This window comes from Centruroides sculpturatus, unplaced genomic scaffold, assembly GCF_000671375.1.
Source record: "Centruroides sculpturatus isolate CEXI.00-Female unplaced genomic scaffold, Cexi_2.0 scaffold907, whole genome shotgun sequence".
In the NCBI taxonomy this organism is placed as follows: Eukaryota; Metazoa; Arthropoda; class Arachnida; order Scorpiones; family Buthidae; genus Centruroides; species Centruroides sculpturatus.
This window is the reverse complement of record NW_019385244.1, coordinates 355,136-362,137: the sequence shown is the minus strand read 5'-3', so window position 1 is coordinate 362,137 and position 7,002 is coordinate 355,136. Positions and strand designations below refer to the sequence as shown.

Here is a 7,002-nt window from a genome sequence, read left to right as displayed (position 1 = left end):
TTATTGAACAGTTTATTTAAATTATACAACATATACACCTTATTGCTGAGAATCATTTTTACTACTTTAACTAATGTTTTCAACCTGATCAACAGGCCATCATCAGGTTATGAGTTTACTGGAATGTTTACAATCGTTCTATAATCAAACCAATATGCAATAACAAATTCGAATTCAAAACAGTTCAAACATTTGGTTAAAAATCAAAATATAAAATATAAATAATATAACCAATCCATTAAATACATAAACTGAATGAATCAAAATAAATAGAGAAGAACTAAATAAAATAAAATAAAATACAAATATAATAACATAAGATATAAAATTACATCAACTGCATTCTATGCATCAGATTTTACTAGCCATTATTGATCGTATATTTCCATGCCGCTGGTAAGCCTGTGTCATCCTTGTAGTTTAAACATTTGCCAGTCAAGCTGGATATATAAATTTCAAACTTTTCCAAACTTAATGCCAGAGTTGGTGAATGCACCTGTGTAACAATTCTGGCCTCAGTCCATTCAATTACTGAGCCGTCTGTTTGTGCCATTATGGATAGTGCTGTAGAATAGTGTCCCTTGCTTACGTTGTACATGTTCTCCTTAAGCCTTTTGTTGAGATTTCTGGTGGTGACACTCACATACTCTTTGTTCAAATGTAATTGATCATTTTTATATAGTATCTTGTATACTCCAGATTGTTGTTCCTTCTTGATCATATCCTTGTCATTCCTAAGCAAGTTATAAACCGTGGGAGCCCTTTTGTATAGTAATCTTGTGTTCTTGTAATCTCAATTTTTTTCATAATATTTGACATGTTTCTGTTGCATGTGAACTTAGTCACCTTGTTTTTCATATCTTTCTTTGTTTTATTTTTTCTAGGATTAGTGTAAGAACTTATTAATCCTTCAATGACTTTTGTTCCAAACCCCAACATCCTAGCCACAGCTCTAATCCTATCTAACTCTTGCAGCCTGTCATATACATTGGAGCAATAATGGAATGCCCTCCTAACTAGAACTCTAAATGCTGAAAGCTTATAAGTATATGGATCATTGGAGGTTGAAAGGATGTATAACGGGTCGTGAGTGGGCTTGATGTATACCTTCGTGTTTAAGGAACCGTTCTTGAATGAAATGTCAATGTCTAAAAAATGCACTTCCATAGTACTAATTTGCTCCAGTTTAAGTTTTAAACCATCTTTGTTGGGATTTATTTCATTCAAAAAATGCTGTAATCTTATATCATTCCTCCATAAAATGAACACATCATTCACATATCTTTTGTATAAGATTATGTTCCCCCTAAAATTCATAATCATTATCTGTTCTAGTCTGCATAACACTAACTCACAGAGTAAGCTGGACATCGGGCTGCCCATTGGAACCCCTTTCATTTGTTTATAAATTCTGCCTTTAAAGCTGAAGAATGACNCGAGCGAAAACCGCGTAAGTCGGGGTATAATTTTGCATATAAATACATACAAATAACACAAAATAAATTGTAGCTATATGTCGAACACGTCCGAACATGTAAGCCGAACAATAGTGTGGGGGGAAATGAGTAATTAAGAGTTGCGTGGCGCTCAAAAAAAAGACGAATCGACGAGATTTGAAAATCGCGTAACTCCGGATTCGCGTAAGTCCGGGTATTACTGTACTATTGAACAAAGATATAAAGAATCTAGAAATCAGTGAGTACAAAGTATGTTTTTTTTATATCTTCAAGAGGTGTAATTATCTTTATATTCTATTTATTGAGGCAGAACATGAGTAAATCCTCTTGTGGCGTACTAATGTGTATGTGGCTTACAGAACTGTATTTGTTCTCAAAATCTGTTCAATCAATTTTGGTTAAACTTTGTCATTTTTCATTAATTACATTCAGGAATTTAAAAATGTAAAAAAAAATGGAGGTTTATGACTTCATTTTCGAGATATAAGGTTATTTAACGAATGTGCATGACAAAGCAATATCACATGACAGGCAATGTTTCATAGTTCTTCTATAGGCTTATAAATCAAGTTTATTCTCAAAATTTAATGGGCTGATTTTGATAAAACTTTGCCATTTTCCATTAATTGAGACGAGGAATCCAAAAATGTAATGAGGGTTCCTTTGAAATGTAAAAAATATGGGTCCATGATTTTGTTTTCGATATACAAAGGGATTAAAGTGACAATGTCAGGCTCTCCGATGTGACTGAGCACTTCTAACAGAATTTAGTCCTAGAGTTCAAAAATAAAATGAGCATTGTGTGCACCTAATGGAAAATAGGCATGAAAAATGAACAAGAACAAAGCAAATTGCCATCAATTGCTTTGTTCTCGGATCACATTTCCATGTTGGCAACTACAAGGATTGTCTGTCCAAACTTGGCCAGTGCAAGGATTGCCTTTCCCATGGCTGACAGGTACAAGGATAGCCTCTTTTGTGGCAGAAAGTGCAAAGTTTACCTGTCTGCAGCTGTTAGGTACAAGGATCACCTCTTCTATGCCTAACAGGTGCAGAGATAACTTCTTTCTTTTTGGCTTCACCTCAATTCTAACACAATGTGACAAAGTTATGTGATGTCTTAGTACTAAACTGTATAAATCAAAATGTTTTGATATATTTCTAATAAGAATTTTTTTTCAGTTAAAAGATATTGAACAGAAATTAATAATAGCCAAAAAGCAAAAAGAACTTTTAAGAAAATGCCCTAATTTGCCTTCTGATGAAGGTAATTTTTTTTCTAATACTTTCTGACTGTTTGTATTGTATAAATAAATTATATTTTTAATTTTGTAAAACATTAAATTTCAGATGATTGTGGAGAAAATATCAGTCATTCCACAGATGAATGTGGTGTGTATTAAGTTGAATCTTGTAAATAAATATAATACTTAATATAATACAGTAATAATTTAAACTTAAAACTAATTTTAAAATATTTTCAGATAATTTATTCAAATGTCCAACTACAAATTTGGATAGCTCTACCAAAGTTTTTTCAAAACATTCAACAAAATTGGAAGAAGCAAATAACCACATTAATCAGCTGTTATTAGTAAGAACTGTTTATTTTTTTATTTTACAGGGTTCCTTACAATGAATTCAGTGTTTTTTGTTAATTAAATGTTTTGTCTTAGATATGCATAAAGATTCTTATAAAATAAAATTTAAGTATCAAAAGAAATATATGAATAAATCTGATAAAATAAATAAAAATTCCACAAAATTAATGTTATTTTAAATACTTTATTTTAACCTGGAATAAATCCAATTCAGTTTCTATAAAAATAATGTTGTGAGAATCGGGGTTTATGCATCAAAGCCTAAACCGTTTTCCGACAACGGGGCGGTGAGTCCCGCTCACAGGGTCAGTGGATGGCAATTTAGGAGGGCGAAAATCGAGTGGGAGGTCGCGGATAAGTCGATAAGGTGTTGACAGAGTACGAGTAAACACGCATGATTAAGATATAATATAAATTTAATTAGTATATATCATATAAAAGGGTTACAAATACTAAGAATAATAATAATGTCAAAATCAAACCGATATTACAATAGTAGGTTAGTCGGATTATATCTTGGGTATTTCGACTGAGGATAGTCTCTGATCCTCTTTAATATTCTTTTCGCGGAATTAGCCCTAGTCCACCTGAGAGGAAAGAGAGAGTTCTACTTACTAAGTTGTAGTTCGTAGGATCTATCTGTGTCCGTCTTTGGTGGTCAGCGATGAGGATCGTTAATCCGTTAGTTCCTTCTAAGTTGGAGGCCACACCGATACTGGCCGGGAGCCCTCTTTATACTGATTTCAAGGGGGTGAGAACTATGACGTTATTCATGATTTATCCGCACACCTGCTAGTGTGTTGATATTTGGATCTAGCGAGTTCGGACAATTGACAGAGAAATTTGTTCAATTTATTGATATTGGTGTCAAGATGACATGATTTTATGTTATAAATTTCTGTAGGTTTGATGGCTCTCATCCATAAATTAACAATCATTTGACAATAATTTCTTTAACCTGGTCAACTATTTAGTTATTGTTTATATCAAACGTCGAGTTTGACTATGAACAAGGCGATTTATTGCCGTAACCACGTGTTACGTGCGACCAAGAGGTGATAAGAAATATCTCTTATTCCCTTCTTGTTGATACTAACGTCTAGAGAATAACTGTTAAACAAATAGAGATGATTTAACTTATTGATAGTTTAACATTCTCCTTTTTTTTTCTTTATTCGAGGAGAGCGTCTCGGTCTTTGACCGTAGAAGTCCCCCTTTTCTCTTTTACTAGAAAAATTCCTAGATCTACTGATCTAAACCAGAAAAAGGGTTTCGGACCTTCACAATGTAATATACTCTGTAAACTTCTTATTTTTCAATGAGAAAATTGTGAAACAAAATTTATAAAAATTAACATATATTGAATATTTATAAATATATTATTAGAATTAGATTTAAAAATTGAAATTATTTCAAATTTCCATATAAAACAGGGGAGTCTTGAATGAAAAAGATTGGAGAACATTGATATATACTATTCAAAACTCACTACTCACCACACCTATATATCAAACACAAACACTGAACCAATTTACGGTGTGGAACAATCAACTAATCATAAAAAACAAACGTTTTTGAACCCCTTCTGGGCTCTTCATCAGGTTTTAGCTCGTAAATTCGATTGATGAATGTTGTTCAAATAACTTCGTTCCTGCGATCGAATAGTTCTTTTAAAATTATACGTCACGAATGCCGTTAACGAAAGCCATTAACGAATGATGTTCAAATAAGTTCGTTCTTGAGTTCGTCAATCGAATTTACAAGCTAAAACCTGATGAAGAGCCCAGAAGGGGTTCAAAAACGTTTGTTTTTTATGATTAGTCGATCGTTCCACACCATAAATTGGTTCAGTGTTTGTGTTTGATATATACTATTATTAACTACATAAAAATTTTTAATTATTTAGTCTTTTATCAAAGTTTATTTATTAAGACATATATTCAATTGAATTAGTAAAAGCAAAAATGTATTATTATTTGAAATGTGCCAATAAAAACACGACATTCAAAAAATATAAAGATTAGGTGTCACATATTTTAATATTAGGCTATGAATAAAATGTTGAAATGGAATAACAACATATACATTATGTAATATAACCTTTGAAAACCATTTCTTATAAGAATCTTAATTTTATAAATAAAATTAAAGTGAACAATATATTTAAAATAGTTTTAAGTCCGGTATCCACATGAGCAATTTCAGCATGCGATTCGAATGCATTTAGCAGTTCACATATATGACCCCTAAATTGCATTGTTAGGCACAAATTAGATTAAGTTGGATGAATCAGATACAGCCAATCAGCAATGACTAAACATCATCAAGTGGTTTGACATTATTTTGTACAAAATTGTTTAGTGGATGAATGCACTAACTGAAAAATTATAGAAGTTTGCAATTTTTCTGAAATTTGTTATAAAAGGAATGGAAAGTGAAAGTTCAAAAAATGTTCTTTCACTTTACTATCTTCTGTCTACAAAGAACAACAATGTCACAAAAATGGTTGTGTCTTCCAGCTTTGATTACTCTTTTTCCTTTTCACCAGATAATGTGCAAATGAAGCAGTAAATATCAGTAGTGTGATTTACACAGAAGTTATAAGATTTCACTGCACCAAGCAAATGTGTAATCACTGATTGATACCATTAGCTAAGCAAGTGTTAAATCATTTGCCCAGCTTTTATAGGTTCTATAGATAGATTGTTACTACCAGAATTAAAGAACATGCATATGACATTCAAAAAAAGGAAGTATTCAACTTCATTGGCCCAATTTGCAAGTGAGACCAGGATGTCCCTCAGTGGGGAGAGGCAAAAACAATACAAAGAATTTATGATGTTCAAAAACTTGGAACTGCTAAGGCCATTGAAATTTATAAACAGATGCAAAAAAGGAATGTTTTAATAACAAAGTTAAATTAAATATGCTGCAAGCATTGCTTGTCATTGATTGAATTTTATGTTAATCCGTTAAAAATCTGTAATTTTGGAATATTTCTATTTTTCAGTTTTTAATTTTTTAAATATGTTTAAAAATTTTTTTAAATTTTAATCTATTTAACATAATTGAAGTATAGAATGCTCCATATTTCAAATGTTTATGTTCATTCAAATTTTTGTAAAAAGTTCATTAAAAAGCTATTTTATTGAATGTACAAGCTCATTTAAAGGGTGAAATCACTCATGTGGCTCCCAGCATTATGTAAGAGCATTGCTTATATTATGAAATTTTTATTAGCAAAAGTGTGAAAAGTTTTGAATTTTAATCTAGTGATTAATTTTTTTTTTTTTTTTTTTAGAATTCTAAGTCACCATCACCAGCATTCACAAGTTCATCGTCATCATCTCTCCATCTTCAACAAAATTCATCTTCTGCACCTCCTAGTCCAACAAAACATCGTCATAGTTTTTTACAGGAATCAAATCCATATAATACTATTTCACATTCAGCAACTTTGAGGCCAAGAAAGAATCTATCCAGAGGTGTATGTTTAAATAGTGATATTAGAGAAGCTTCAGTTATGACTCGTACACATTCTGTTTATTCTACAAGCTCTGAATATGATAATGTAAGTTGTAGTAGTGGCAGTATGCTATCCCTTCGAATGCCATATCAAAACAGGTTAGTTGGAATTGATTAAACTTTGAGTCTGTGTGCATTGTACATTTTCTCTATTATAGTTATAAGCCAGAAACTATTTAAATTACAAAAATAAATTAAAAAATAAATCATCTGCTTTCTTTTCAAAAAAGAAAAAGATTTATTTTAAAATAAATATAATTGTGGAAACATTCTAAATAGAGCAGAATATGCAGAAAATTCTCATAAGTTTATTATTTATTAATGCTTAAAAATTGCATGTGGAAAAAGTTTATAAAATTAAATTTTTTAAACTATAATACTATACATACTGAAGATATTTTTCATATAAGGATTATTAA

The 7,002-nt window shown here is 31.0% G+C and overlaps 1 long non-coding RNA gene across 1 annotated transcript; it reads left to right on the top strand.

Moving 5' to 3' along the window:
• The first annotated feature begins 1,556 nt into the window (after positions 1-1,556).
• LOC111636663 lies at positions 1,557-6,864 on the top strand. The gene is made up of 4 exons (XR_002758567.1): positions 1,557-2,724; positions 2,808-2,849; positions 2,942-3,051; positions 6,360-6,864. It is a non-coding gene; the product is annotated as an uncharacterized LOC111636663 (long non-coding RNA).
• Positions 6,865-7,002: the final 138 nt, after the last annotated feature.